This window comes from Quercus robur, chromosome 12, assembly GCF_932294415.1.
Source record: "Quercus robur chromosome 12, dhQueRobu3.1, whole genome shotgun sequence".
NCBI lineage: Eukaryota > Viridiplantae > Streptophyta > Magnoliopsida > Fagales > Fagaceae > Quercus > Quercus robur.
In genome coordinates this window covers 36,391,780-36,408,367 of record NC_065545.1, presented here as the reverse complement: position 1 = coordinate 36,408,367, position 16,588 = coordinate 36,391,780, and the positions used below count along the sequence as shown (strand labels likewise).

General features: G+C 29.3%; 1 protein-coding gene across 7 annotated transcripts in view; it reads right to left on the bottom strand.

Annotated features, from left to right (window-relative positions):
- The window catches only part of LOC126710286 (disease resistance protein RUN1-like), a 56,962-nt gene that overhangs the window by 34,305 nt on the left and 6,069 nt on the right, over positions 1-16,588 (bottom strand). For 4 of the 7 annotated variants that reach the window (XR_007649616.1, XR_007649617.1, XR_007649619.1 and 1 more), the window contains 3 exons: positions 15,592-15,680; positions 14,720-14,843; positions 14,074-14,130 (listed from right to left, as the gene is read on the bottom strand). The exons of the other annotated variants lie outside the window; for them this stretch is intronic. The gene's annotated coding sequence lies outside the window, so the exon portion shown is untranslated. The remainder of the gene's footprint in view (positions 1-14,073; positions 14,131-14,719; positions 14,844-15,591; positions 15,681-16,588) is intronic. 7 annotated transcript variants of the gene reach the window in all.

Here is a 16,588-nt window from a genome sequence, read left to right as displayed (position 1 = left end):
ACCATGAAAATCGACCTTCAAAAAGTCGACTTATAGGCCAAAATCGACTATTTTATACTCGAGATGCTATAAAACCAATTAGTTTGATAACTAAGCCTACTAACTAAATAGTTAAAAAATTAGTGTTAGTTACCTATTTTATCCGATATGAATATATGAAACTATCTTCTTGATAGAAATTTAAAAAATAATAATAGTAAATTATATGATAGGCAAATAGGTCAGATCGGATTTAAATCGATCAGTAATAATAATAAATATAATATGTAAATAATGGAGTAAATTTATAAGCTTGTTATAGTTTTAATCATGTAAATTTATATTAAAACTATTTATTTTGTATTTAATTTTTTATTTTATTTTACTTATCTCAAGGATGAAGTAAAAGAGTTGATGATAATTGTTTTTTTTTTTTTTTTACATGATGATGATTGTTGTGTGTGAAGAAAGATATATAATTTAAAAAATCAAGAAAAATTTGATATTTTAATAAAATGTTGTGTAAAATAAATAATGTGACATGAGTTGTTTTGAAAAATTGGATATTTTGACTTAGGCCGGATCAACAATTTTGGAGGGCAAAAACTTTAAATACAGTATTTTCTTATATCTAAACATTAAATAATTAAATAATATTGATTTAATTTTTAATATTTTCTATCTATTTTATTTTTTATTTTTGCCTTTTGGAATAAAAATTTATTAATTAAGCTTTTGTATTCAAGTTCCACTAATATTTTATTTTTTATTGATTAAAAAAAAATGATTTATAATGCAAAATTATAATTTGAGTAAAAAAAATTTTAAGTATAAAACAATCTCAACTTTACTAGATGTTGTGGTTAGTTTATATTCTAAACTTGCACCATCGAAATTTATTTTAACTCAATAAATTAGTATTAACACATAATAAATTATTCTAAATTCATATTTTTTATTATGATAATTTTTATATAGACATTTAGATTTGCTTAAAATTATTATTACTAAATAATTGATAATGAATGAAAATATATCAAACAAATATAATTTAAATAAACTGTTTCAAATATAAAAAATTGAAAATCGGTACAAATTGAAAAGTCATACAACAAAAAAAAAAAAAAAAAAAAATTATAACATTTTTTGATAATAAAAATTATAACATAATGACAAAAGTGGGGATTGACGTGATATCACATCAACCCATGTGATGGTTGCAGACTACATTAGAATCCAAAAAATCTATGGACCAATAACACAACAAAATAGGTTGTAAAATGTGCAGTGTAAACGCTGCAAACTGTATAGTGATATCACATCAATCCACGTGATTGTTGCAAACTATATTGGAATCAAAAAATGCTATGGGCCCTATCGTTGATAACACAGCAAAATAGTTACAGGCTGTATAAACTGTAAAGTGTACTAAATGCATGTCAGTGTGTGGAAGGTGGAGAAGTTTATTCAAAATTTCAAAAGGAAATGATATGAATATATGGAATTATCTTCTCGATAGAAATTTAAAAATAAATAAATAAATAAATAAATAAATGATGCGATAGGCAAACAAGTCGGATTGGATTTAAGTCGGCCAATGATAGTAAAAGAGGTATTATGTCTGTAACATTTTTATAATATTTTTAAAATAAATTATAGAAAGTTAGTTGTTATTGGTTCAAATTTTAAACTAACGCTAAGATTATTTTTTTGTCATAATAATAACAATTAGCAATAACTTACTACTTAAAATTTGTTATAAAAATATTAAAAAAATGTTGTAGACATATCATTTCTCTAATAATAATAATAAAAAACATGTGTGTTGTTATGGTCCCATTATACCATTTATTTTTGTTACTATTTATGAATTTCATTATACTATTTCATTTAATTTTTACCTTTATTTACAGGACTTTTAGCAATTTTTTTTTTTTATTTTAGTAAAATAAATGGATTTCAAACAGATAGATCTATGATTGTGTAAATTTACCAGTTTGTTATAGCTTTAATCATGTAAATTTATATTGACACTATTCATTTTGTATTTTATTTTTTATTATTTCTTTTCATATTTCGAGAACGAAGGAAAAGAGTAGATGATGATTGTTGTGTGTGAAAAAATATATACAATAAAAAAAATAAAAAAAATGATACTTTAATGAAATATTATGTAAAATAAATAATCTGAAATGAGATGTTTTAAAAATTAAGTATGTAAAATAGAAAATATAGTTCTTATGTTAAAATATATAAAAAAATTTGCATGAGCTAATACAAATGCTATTAGAGATAGGGGTCAATCAAGTTAGGATTGAGTTGGGATTGACTCATATTTTTCCACATGAAATTTTTTGTGTAGAAAATATGTATTTGTCACTTGCTAAGAGCACTTATATCTCAATGTATAATAACATAAATGGTAAATTTTGCATATTCAATTCCAAAAAACAACCAAGTTAGTTCATGTAAATTTTAATTGTTGTTACAATAACCGTGTAGATATACATAATTACTATAATATTATTTATATGTAAATATATTTTTTAATACTTCTTTACTCATACACAGAAAAAATAGTAAAACACGAATAATGATATAATATTTTAATAAAATGTAGTGTAAAATAAATAATCTTATATATTGGTGTTTTTGAAAAGTGGTAGTATAAAATAGGAAAAATATAGCAAATTACTTGAATTCATTATGTCAAGAAAAAAGTGTGAGTGGGTAACAACATTTCTAAATTCCAAAAGCACAATTGTAGTTAAAACCCTTTTTTTTTTAATTTCTTTTTAAGAGAAGTTAAGGATCCATTTGACAGAAGAGTTTAAGAAATATTATTTGGATTTTTTTAAAATACAAGTAAGGAAAAAAATATATAAAATATTATTTAAAAACCTAAAATAAGTTTTTTAACAACTCTACCTGCCTAAAACTTTTTAACCAATTGCTATTCAATTGCCCCTTCCGCCATAGTTTTTTTTTTTTTTATTTTTTATTTTCTCTAAAGGAATATTAGATATTTAGATGGGTTTGTGGAGCAGTGAAAGTGACAAGATATACAGCTAGCCTCAATAATTATGCCTAGGGGAAAAGTTTTTTTATATTGGAAAACTTTAGACTGCTTTTTCACTTTTCCTTTTGCTAGGGTCGTTTTACTGTGTTAATAGTTTACAAAGGGGGAGGAAACCGGTGTATGTGATTAGTGTGAATGCAGTTAGCAGCTGTAGCAATGGGATCCACTGGGGTTAAGATTTTTTTACAAATAATAATATAAGACGGGTACATGTCATGTCACATCTATATATATATATTTTTTGATGGTGTTACATCTATATATTTCATAGACTAGCTTTATTTTGGACCTTTTTTTTTTGAGAGCCAGCTTTGTTTTGGACTTAATCGTCCCTTGCTCTATATAATTTATTATCACTCTAGAACCGCGACTAACAGCCCAGTCTCTTAACTGAAAAAGGTCCAGCCCACTCTTCAGCAATGGGGGCCCACTGGGGTTGGTGTTTTTCCTCCATATGTCGTTTTTTGTGGGCTTGGAAAGAGTGGTGATTTGATGAGAACAACTATACTGATTTGCTGTAAACTTCATTGCTGTTTAAGTAAACAAGTGTTATTCTCTCTTTCTGTTCCTTTTTATTTGCAACTTTAGCATGCTAGGAATTTTTCTAAATAAATATAAGAATCTCTTTGAAATATTATATAATTTGTGTTATGAGTGATCCTCAACCAAAAAAAAAAAAAAGTAATGATTTATGAATCATTCGTCGGTTTTTTTTTTTTTTTTTTTTTTTTTCATTTTTTGTTGAGAAAACCCTAGGTTTTAATTAGCTCAACGATTTAAAGTCTATTATCATTGATAATTCGTTACCATTGAAGGAACTTCATAAATTTAAATCTATCATATCTAACCAAAAACAATTACAAGTGATAAAGTTTGATTAAAATTTTATTTCATTTTAAAAAATAATAATCATGGGTAACATAAGGAATTAAATTTTATACTGCAGTCCATTTCGGTTCATAAGATCTATATATAAAAAGATGGGTCACACCAGAGTCAGGAGGGTATTCAGAATCATGACACCCCACCGACCAGGGAAAATTTACTATTGGCGTTAATGATTTGCCAAAAATGGATTGTGTAGTGTGCAAGACAATGAGATAGTCCTTCCCACCTTTTGACAATGTCATTCATCAAGGGGAGCATGGGCAATTGGCCCAATAAGTATACAGAAGATGCCAAAATACCCAAAAATATTTTTTAATGGTGTTTGAAAACAAGGTTGGGAACTGCAGCCAAGAAGAGTTGGATAAGCTTGTTGTTCTTGCAAGGCAGCTTTGGTAGTTATACCATTGAAACACACATACACATGGGGTTAGTGAAGTGCCAACATCTACCATTCTATAGGATTCAACCAGATTCTGTGAGAATTACAAAGCTCATTCCTCCAAGACAACCTAGATACATAGTGATTCTCAAGAAAATGGGTTCCAGTGCAACCTGACTGGTACAAGATTAATTTTGACAAAACTGTGTACAATAGAAGGATCAGTTACTCCAAATTTTGCTTTCTATTGTGTAGATGTCCAATAATTTTGTAGGATAAAAAGCAATTAAGCAATTTTTCAAACATAATTTAGATAGATGGATTGCAAGGAATATCATTGGCAAGATGTTTCACTAGATGGAACAGGTAAGACTCACAGAATTTGAAAAACAAATACCAAAAACAGAATAAAAATGATTGTTTTGCTTAAATTTCTTATAGGCTTGTAGACATGTAGAGTTTCTTTCCAATGTTTCCATCCCCACAAGAAAAAAAAAATTTCAAAACATTAATTGGCAATGGCATACAAGTACAAAGAACACCCTAGTCTTATATATAAAAGTGCGAATGCGCTAAAACACTGTAGCTACAGTGTTTTTTAATAAAAAATATTTATGTAAGTTGGTATATATATTGTTATACTTAAATAACAAATTTCACAATATTTTCACAATTATTGACGTGGGCGAATGCGCTAAAGCACTATAGCTACAATGCTTTGGTTTGGCGAGCCAATTTTTTCACAAGTTTTGAACAGTAACTATAGTGCCAAGTTTGTGTTTGTGTTTTTTTCTTTTTCTTTTAAATATTTATATAAGCTGGTATATATATATATATTATTATACTGACACAACAAATTTCACAATAATTGACGTGTCAATTTCTTACAAGTCGAAATAAAATAATAAAATATGAGATTGTGACTAATCACAACTAAAAATAAATGTTTTGAGAAAATGTTACAACACTTACGCTCTGTTTGTTTCAACATTAACATTTTCTGGACAATTACTCATTTTTCAAAGAGCATTTTCTAGAAAACTGTTTCATTTTTCAGTGTTTGGTAATAATCTTGAAAATGAGCTTGAGAATGTTTTTTAGTGTTTGGTATGCAATTTTTCAAAAAATATTTCTTTTATAATTTAAAACATGTATATTATGTAATCTAACTAATGTAATCATTATAAATAAAAAACCAAGAATGAATTTGGTTTTCATACTAAAATTTTGACAATAGATACAATCAAAATTAATTAATTGTTAAATTTTCATGATCTCTACCACTCATCTTGCTCATATATATAGACAGTAACGTACGTACACACACACATATATCAACCATTTGTCTATATATATATATATATAAATTTGACAAGGGAATACATTTTCAATAAGTATAAATAACAATAACTTTTAATTGTCTACTCTTTTTGTTGGTATTCTAATTGTCTACTATGGTCAACCACAAGTCTCTAATATTATTATAAATTATGTATTTACATAATGTACTGTATAATATATCATCATTGCATAGTATCTGCCAACAAAAAAAGTATTTGCCAACAAATGCAATTCTCCTAAACAATTATCATTCATTATATAACAATATTATTAGTCCACAGTAAAGATTGTCTCATGTAAAAGCAATTTAGAGCAATATAGGTATTATGTTTAAAATTTTCATCTTTTACTTCATTATTTCTTTCTTCTTCTTCTTCTTTTATTTTTTATTTTTTATTTTTTTGCACTTTATGTACGAAAAAGAATTAACTTTTGCCTGGAATCTATCAAACCGAAAATTCCTTAGAGAAAAAAGAAAATTGAGCTTGAAATTCAAAGCAAAGAATTGGGATTTTGGTAGAGAGGAATGAAATAATTACCACTGCAAATTTGTTCTCCTTTGCAAGTTGGAGCTATTGACCGATCAGTGAAGGAAAAAAAAAATCTAATCAAAGAATTGCGTTATAGAGGGGAAGAGAAACATGAAGAAAAGAGAGAAGAGAGACAGAGAGAGAGATCTATGGGAAGAGGAGAGACCAAAGTTAGTGACAGTGAGGGTGTGAGGAGAGAAAAAGCAAAGGGAAGAGAGAAAAAGTGAGAAAACTTACCATGAGAGAGAGAAGGCGCCAAAAAATTATGTTTCCCATGGCTATAGATGAAAATAATATTTATAGGAGATGCAACACTTGAGAGAGATTGTTTTCCAAAAGAAATTTTTGGAAAACAACCTATAGAAAATAAGCCTTATTTTTATTAGAGTTTTTTGTTGACCAAAGATAGTTTTCCATTGACCAGGTTTTTTTTGTGCTACCAAACACTGGAAAATGTGGAAAATTATCTTTATAGAAAGTTTTCCAATGAAACAAACAGAGCGTTATTGTGCAGTGCTTTTGGTTTATTCGACTGGCATAGTAGCTACAGTGCCTACATTTTTTTTTTTAAAATTTATTTTTAGTAATCGGTTTGTGTTTTTTTTTTTAAATATTTATGTAAGCTGGTATATATATTATTATACTGACATAACAAATTTCACAATATTTTCACAACTATTGACGTGTCAATTTCTTACAAGTCGAAATAAAATAATAAAATATGAGATTGTGACTAATCATAACTAAAAATAAATGTTGTGAGAAAATATTACAATACTTATTGTTATTACAATATTTTCACAATTGTTGAGATCTCAATTTTTTATAGATCAAATAAAAATGTTAAGTCCACAACATTTTAACTTTTAAATATTTATGTAAGCTAGCATATCTATTAACTATATAAAAAGAGCCAAAGGTTCATGAACGGTGTTTTTTTGGTTTATTCAATTAGTGAGGTGCACTTTTTTTTCCCCCCTTCAAGTATACCAGTTGGTTTGAGCTTTGTTTTTGTTTTTATTTTTTAATTTTTTGGTTTTTTAAAGATCTTTATAGGTTTACATTGTACTTGCAATGCAAGTTTACATGGTAAATACACAAAAGTGGTTAATATTATACACATTTGCACAAAAAATGGTAAATATTGTACAAATTTTGTAAATGTGTACAAAATTTGCCAATTTTTTTTGTGTTTATAATATAAATTTATATTGTAATTAAGTACAATGTATACGTAGAGATATAATGAAAATGTTGTGACGCATGTGTCAATTCCTTATGGGTCAAAAAAAAAAAATTATAACGAGATCTATCACAACTAAAAATATTGTGACATTTTGTTGTTATTACAATATATTAACAACTATTGAGGTGTAAGTTATAGGTCAAAATAAAATAATAAAATATTGGACTCAGATTTGTCACGGTTTTATACGAATGAGATTAACTTTTTATAATATAATTATCAAAATTCTTAAAATTAATGTCTCTTTTGATTAATGTAAATCTCTATGTATTTTAAAAATTAAATGATTTATATTTTTATTTTGTGGTATAAATAAAATCTAAAATTGATCGTAATCACTACTTTTTTTCCCCATGGCTTGCACGTGCTGCCCTGGCTAGTCTCTACAAAATTATGTGGCATTGTCAATAATTTGTAGCATTGTCATATTTATGTTGACAAAAGCCTCCTCGATTCTTGAAGGTTTAAACATGCATTACAATCATTTGCTTTCAATCCTCAATTAACCAAATTATATATATATATATATATATATATATGTATATGTATATGTAATGTATGTATGTAGCTTTTGACTAGCTATAAAAAATAAAATTTCACATTACTTTTTTATTTGGATTTTCACATTACTCAAAATGATGGTTTAAATCCCCCTCTCCAACTATCAAATTAAAAAAAAAAAAAATCATTATCTTTTAAATGTTTCATTTTAGTCCTTATTCTTTCAAAATCACTTGTTTCGGTCAATGTAAAATGACATAAATGCAAAATTTTGGCCAATCACCCCAAAAATTACTCATATCATTTTGTCTAAAATTGCATGGCTACTATTCATGTGTAAAAATGCATATTTTATTCATTTGTCAATTTACTTTTTAGTTGGTGTGTGTGCATGTGAGTGATGTCGGTTTTTTAAATAAGTGGTGATGTGAATGAATGATAAATGTTTATTGAAATAAATTTTAGAATATATAATTTGATGTATGTGTTTTTGAAAAGTAATGCTGTAAAATAAGAAAAATAGATTATTGTGCTAAAATAAATAAAAATCTTTACACGAGTTTATATGAATAGTATAGTTTGAAGTGAGTAATATATATATATATATATATATATATATATTTTTTTTTTCTTTTCACGCTCTTAAATTAGACTTCTTGTTGTATTTTATTTTATTTTATTTGAGAAAGACTTCTCGTTGTAAATAAGACTTCTCATTAGATGATCCATTTCTAAATTTTCAACTAGCACTCCAAAGTAATTTCCGAGTCATTGCTGGTGGGGGCTAATCCTGGAATATCCCTGATGTCCTTGTTGTTTGGGTTCACAAGCTGAGACATAAAAATAAATATTTCACGAAAAAAAATTAAGCAAATTGAAAGGAATGGGCAATGCAGCGTTATACCGCCAGCTCTTTCACAAGCTAATGGCTTTTGACAGTCACATGAGACTGCAAAGACATGGAATGTTCTTAATGATTAAGACACCAACTCACTATGCAAGGTTTAAGACATGTTGTTGTTGATATGAATAATATAGAAGCTCTAGAAGGTTATCTCCCCCAAAAAATATAAACCTATCTTAAAGGCATTGAAATAGATACTTTCTGGACAATGCAGTTATGAAAACAACCAAGCGATTCATCCTTGAACTAAATATTATATGCAACTTAAGTAGTTAAGTTCCAAAAAATCTGTAAGTTCCAACTTCTTTTTTTATTTTCCCATAAATATGTATAAATTTTACTGGTTTTCAACTGAAGCCGATCTCCACCAATTTTATGATCAGTCTGTAGCATTCATCAAACTATATCCAACTGAAATAAGAAAATTCAAATTATTGTTTCCCTCTGCAAATGTGGTGGACAAGGAATCAATTCAGAAGGAAAAGGAATTGAACTTCTCCTAAAGATGACATCAAGTTGCAATCTGTGTATTACCAACGAACATGAAAATCTGAAAACAATTAGATCAACTCTTCTACACCCACATGCACTGTGTTTGTCTTCTTCTTTTCTTTTTATTTAGTGGAGTTATTATGATTTTTAAATCAAAAGAATATACTGAATTAGATTCTTGTACTTTTTAATTGGGTAAGCAAAAAATGACTTTGATTCACTACGATTAACTACACCATTTGGCATTATAAAAGTCTCTTCCTGCAGCTTTTAAGCAAATAAGGGTTAACCAAACAAGGTCAACCTGAGATCAGCTTGCTTATAAAAGCCCCAATTGAAGCATAAAAATAGGTTAGGCAATACTATGTATATAGTTAGACACATTTAAAAACAATAGGCAAGTGGGCCTCCACAGCCACAAAAAAGGTTGCGCGGGGGGGTAGTATTCACAATAGTGAAGCCAGATCTATATACTAAAGGGGCGTCATGGATTTGATTCCAATTTGTTATCAGATGGCAATAGCAGAATCAAATATTTAGAAAATGAAAGATAATAATATTACATTAACAATAAGGATGGCTATGACTCCAACGACAATAAGGAAGAGTAATGCCATATTACACTTATCAGTTGCAACCTAATGAAATAAACGAGGTAAGTAAAATATGTAACAACTAATAGTCAATATATGACAAGAACAGGAAGAAGATACTTTTAGAGATTGACCTGCCTACCAAGTTCCTTCACAAGTTGAGAAGCTTTTTTGATCGGGAAATGGATAGAGTCCAGCTCAAAAAAAAAAGAAAGTAATATTTATTATTAATTCTTTCTCTTTATTTTCCTGTTCCCCAACCCACCCCCCCCCCCCTCCCTCCCCCAAGATCAGAATTATCACATCTAAATAGGTCGAGCAGTCCATATGCAGGTAATGTTCAATTTGGACTTGACAATTAAACAATTCAAAATTAAAATATAATAGTTTGTTTGTTAACAAGCTTATGAATATGATCTTGATTTAAGATTGGGGTTATCTAAGTTTGTTAATATATGTATAAGATATCAAAAAATTACTTTTAATTTATTGATAGTATAAACCATCCATATTGTAGTAAAAATGACATGTGATTAACAATATGCGGTTGATAAATATAATCTTTGTAAGTCATAATTAAAATCCATCTATTTAATTAACTAAAATAATATATTCTTAATTATAATTCAATTATTTATAATTTTCATAAATTAGTGAAGGGGGTAAGAAATTGTATTCATGCTATTTCTTTTAGGAGAAAAGAATGGCATAGTTTTCCTCAAACCACAAAATTATCAAGAGTAATTGTAGTGATAATCTTAATAGTCATGTGTCTTATTTAAATAATTTTATAAATCATGTGATTTAATATAGCTGAATGGTTTTATGAACCATAACGGATACCTTGAAAGAGACATCTCAAATCCATTTCGGAGGAAAACATTATCCATAAAATAATAAGTTAACCAACAAATTTTATAACAAGTTATTGCTCAACCAAAAAACAAAAATCAAACCTAAAGATGTTATCTAATATCTAGTTTAATCAACTCTTGTTTGATATAAAGTTAAATTAACTAATCTTAAACTTTTAATAGGTTTAACTTTTGATGATATTCGTTTTGATGCGAGTTGTTATAATCAATTACGTTACTCTCATGTAAAGAGAGAAGGTAATAAGGTTACTCATTCATTAGCACAATATGCTATAGAAATTTCTGATTTTGTTGTGTGGATGAATGATGTTCCACCGCATTTGTTTTCTATTGTCCAAGCTGACATTGTTGGTTTTCATTAATGAAAAATTTCCATGTTTCGTCCCTCAAAAAAAAAAAAAAAAAAAAAAAAAAAAAAAAACTTCTGCATACACTTATGTTGACAAGTTGAAAATTACTCTCTAGTATTGCATATTTGCATATGTTTATTCAAACATTATATTTGTAAAGAACCTAAGTTTTTAAGCTTCAAGAAGTGAAAAACACAATGGCCCTGCATTGTTACCGAGGAGATATTTATGGTGAAAATCACCAATCCAAGGAAATCGCCCACAAAAGTTGGGAATAGATTTGCTTGTCCAATAAATAATTGTTATTCTCATGAATACTACATACACAAAAATTTTTGTCAACTGTTGAGGTAACAAATTGTTCTTAGTAGGAAAAAAAATGAAGTTAATAATAAATTCAAATAAGATAGTAAAAACTTTATCTACTCAATTGTTATAAAATATAGTTGTGAAAATTGTTGTTTATAGCATTGCTCTTTTCTCGTAGAAGATTTTGTCCTTCTGAAGAGTTTCACTATTAATTAACGGGATGACTACTTGTCATTTTGAATTTAAAGCCATCCATGGGATTTGAGGCATGTTTGTTGACTACATAGCCGTAGTAACCGTAGGTTGTCTTTGTCTAATGGCAACAATATTACAGCAGTAATTTCCTTTGTAAAATTTTGGATGAATATCACAGGTGTATGCAGTATTAGTTTCATTATTTCACAATGAACATGTCCAACATGTTTAACTAGCAATTTCAAATGTAATTCCTGCATGTTTTCCAATGTTGGGTGTGATCATATTCAATTGTGTTAAGAGAGAGAGAGAGAGGGGGGGGGGGGGGGGGGGGAGGACTAACCATATGTTCATCTTTCGACAAAGCTTTTTTTTTTTTTTTTTTTTTTTAATTATTATTATTTTTTTGGGACTTTCCACCAACCTTCAATTTCATCTCTATACATGGTGGATGCATATAGATGAAGAAGACAAAATATAGAACAGCAGGGAATCAATAGGACATAAGATATGCCTTGTAAATCAGCAACGTTACCTACTCTCCTTTATGAAGAGAACAGGGATTTGAATTCCTCTCCCATTGTTATAACTTATAACTATCATTTTTTTTTAAAAAAAATAGTACATAAGATATCGCAAAATAAACAGTAAATAACAAAAATTTCCAAAAATATATTATGAAGTGCAGACCAAATATCTTATAAGTGTAGCAAATCATGGTGTGAAACAACACGATCTACACATTTTTCCAGTTTCCCTCAAATAGGAATGGTTTTTCAGTCGGGGAAGAAATAATCACACAGACCACTTCCAATTGGAGCTAATGAATCCCAGCAGTAGTTTGAGAGACTAATATTCGGGAAAGTATGATCACTCTGCAGAAAAATTACTAGAAAGAAATCCACACTCAACTAGAGTCTAGACCAGCTCTATAAAACAGGCGTTACCAGCAGCATCACGAACTAAGCTGATGTTCCATCCATGAGATGGAAAATCATCATTGCAATCTCATTCGATGATCCTTTTCTAAATTTATAACAAGCACTCCAAAGTAATTTCCAACCCATTGCTGGTGGGGCAAATCCTGGAATATTCCTGATGTCCTTGTTGTTTGGATTCACGAGCTGAAATAAAATAAAAAAATAAATAATTCACTAAAAAATTCATTTAACCAAATGGAAAGAAATGGGCAATGCACTCTTATAAAGCCAGCTGTTTCTCAAGTTATTAATGGCTTTTGGCAGTCACATGAGACTTGCAAAACATGGAATGTTCTTGGTGACTTAAGACACCCTCTCGCTATACAAGGTGTAAGACCTGTTGAAATGAATAACATAGAAGCAGTAAAAGGTTCTTAAATGATCTAAGAACCGTAAAACAAATTTTCTGGACAATGCAGTTATGAAAACAACCAAACGATTCATCCTCGAACTCAAACTTATATGCAACTTAAGTAGTTAAGTTCCAAAAGAATCTGTAAGTTCCAAGATGACATCAAGTTGCAATCAGTGCATTACCAATGGACATGAAAATGTGACAACTATTAAATTTAACTCTTTTACCCACTCATGCACTTGTGTTTGTCTTCTTTTTTTCTTTTGTTTTTAGTAAAGTGATTATTATTTTAAAAAAAAGAGGATATACAGAATTAGATTCTTTTATTTTTTATTTGGTAAGCAAAAAATCACTAAGATTCACTACATTTAACTACAACATTTGGCATTATAAAAGTATCTTCCTGCAACTTTTAAGCAAGTAAGGGTTATACAAACAAGGTCAATCTCAGATCAACTTATTTATAAAAGGTCCACTTGAAGCATAAAACAAGGTAATGCAAAACCATATACAGTTATATACATTTAAAAACAATAGTGTCAAGGATTTGGTTCCAATTTGTAATCAGATGGCAAAGGCAAAATCAACTATTTAGAAAATTAAATTTTGTTAATGGCAAAGAAAATGGATGATAAGCTATCTTACCTTTACAATAATGATGGCCATGACTCCAACAGCAATAATAAGGAAGAGTAATGCCATAATACACCTATCAGTTGCAACCTAAAGAAATAAACGAGGTAAGTAAAACATATAACTAATAGTCAATATATGACGAGAACAGGAAGAAGATACACTTTCGGAGATTGACCTGCCTACCAAATTCCTTCACAAGTTGAGAAGCATTCTTGATCAAGAAATGGATAGTCCAGCTCATTAACACTTAGCAGCCCAACTCATTTGTTCAGTCTAAACATAAATATAATCGATTTCTTTAGTTTCCATGGCATTGAAATTTTTTGAAAGATTAAACGAAACAAGAGAAAAACTGTAGGGGAGAGACACAGAGTCTTTAATTCAATATGAAATATTAAACTGCCGTGAAATCCATTTTTTTTAAGCTGACAAATTACACACCTGATCCTTGAGTGCTGCTGCAGTTTCTGTTCCAACATTGATGGTGTCTTGTACAGTCTACCACAAACAAGGAGATACCGAATTTATTTTTCTTTTGTGATGATTCCATACTTTTTTGAACAGTAAAACTACTTTTATGTTTTCTTGCTCTTTTTTTTGGGGGGGGGGGGGGGGGGGAGGGAGGGTGTGGGTGGGGGTGTGGGTGTGGGGGGAGATATGAGTTAGTTAAAGACATTCCATAATTTGTTCAGGTCATGATACAAACCAGTGCAAGTGATGCTCAAGGCAGAGCTAAAAAGACTAGTACGTTTTAGAAATACAAGATACAATTCCACCTATAACCTTCTACAAGGAAAGAGAGAAGAATGATCGGAAATAATGATCACACTTCAAAATAAATATTCCATAATTTGTTCAGGTCTTGATGCAAACTAGTGCAAGTGATGTTCAAGGCAGAGCAAAAAAATTAGTACGTTTTAGAAATACAAGATACAATTCCACCTGTAACCTTCTATAAAGAAATAGAAAAGAATGAGAGGAAATGATGATCACACTTCAAAATAGCCTACAAAACTTATCCCTTTTCAACTCACCAAAATAAATAAAACTAATTTCCTCACAAAATGATCATCAGAGATAATCCAACCTTTTTTGACCTCCAATGGCTTGATCAGTCTCATCCATCATCCGGTTTCCACTATCCATTAGCTGTTGATTTGTCATGGCAGCATGCATATAGCCACTGCCTTAGCATTAAATATGCTTCATAACTGAGAAACATTTAAGATATAAACTATAAAGTACTTGAAGCAACATATATTGATATGAAATATATCAAACATAGGGCATGATTCCAGATTAAACTTAAAGGTATGCATTGGTTACTTTAGAAGCAGCAATTTACAATTTCTGAACCATAAAAAAAGGTAGATGTTAACAAATATACTTTAGACACAATACTACTGTGACTCTGATTTCACGACGCCAATGAGAGTGGTTTTTTCATATTATCATTTCTATCTTAACTTATCATGTGTGTGTTTGTGCACTCACTAAATTGCATAAAAAGAATTCTCAATATATATATATATATATATAAAATCATCAAAATATCATTAAAGCCATCAATTGGCCAAGTGCTTAGGGTTTTAAAGAGTTACTTGCACCAGCAAATAGCAGCCATCCACGGTAACTTCATCTGTAATATACATTACATCAAACACAACCACTAAAGTAGCTACCCAAACCAACTTCACTGTGAGGCATATGAAGCTGGCATCTTTTCATCTGATACAGACTATTATAACTATTTCTATTAGACAAAATTCCAGGACAAATCCTCAACCAAATAGAAATGTCTTTATCAGGTATCCAAGAATTACAACAAAAATGCATGAGCCATAGGTTTGTATTACTATTTAAACCCATAAATAACTCTTATTTTAGCATGAAATGCAGCCAAGAGTAGTAGACACATTAGTGACACCTAGCACATGGGTGAAAAAGATGTAAACTTACACGATGCTAGTAAGACATTATCTTCCCCATATCCTTCAGTGCCATGATCAAAGAGATCAATTCTCTTGTTTTTAAGATTTGACACATATCTGTATCCACAACAAATTGAAAATAAATCCTAAGAAAAGAATCAGAAGCATTCAAGTAATTATTCAGTGATGCAAAAGATTTGAAAACAAAAGAAATGATATCACAACTCACAAGAACCAATGAGTTTCGGATGGATGTCAAACAAAAATATGATTTTTTTTTTTTTTTTAATAACTGCTAGATAAATATATGATCATTTTACAATTAATAACATTTTTCAGATTAGGCAACATTGACCAGAAGACAATCCAATATCTTGACTCATCCAATAAATACTCAACTCAACATAATTAAGCCAGGCATTGGTCCCAACCAATTGGGGCCAACTCCATTAACCCTTGATTGTAGAAGGTCGAAACGTTTTTTTTTTTTTTTTTTTTCTCCATCCCAACATATCAAATACAACTTCAAGCGCTCCAATCTATTTTTCATTTCCTGTTTCACTATTTGTACTGATGTTATTTTTGCCTCTCTCTAACCCTTTTGCTCCTTCAACATGATCAAACCACTCTTTCTACCAGTGAAATTATTACACCTTCATTGCACGAGGCCTACCCAATTGTGCTGCTTCCCTCATTTTGTTCACAGTAGCCAGTAGGTGCCACGTTCACTTTAAACAGAAAAAATAATGTCTTTTCAACCAATGATTGGCAGTTGGCACCTTATATCATCTAATTGTAACTTTGAGGCTTTTGTCAACCAATAAACTGTGGAAAGGCTAGCTATGTTTATGGATTCCATTATGATTTATGACTATAAAACCAATGTCCCCAATCATGTGTCACGTTTGAGAAAGCACAAAATTTAAAACAAAAGGGGCAGTTCACTGTAGCTAGTTGTCAATTTTTTTTTAGATATAGCATCTTTGATGGAGCATGTTTTTAGTGTTTGGAGCTATAAAAATAGC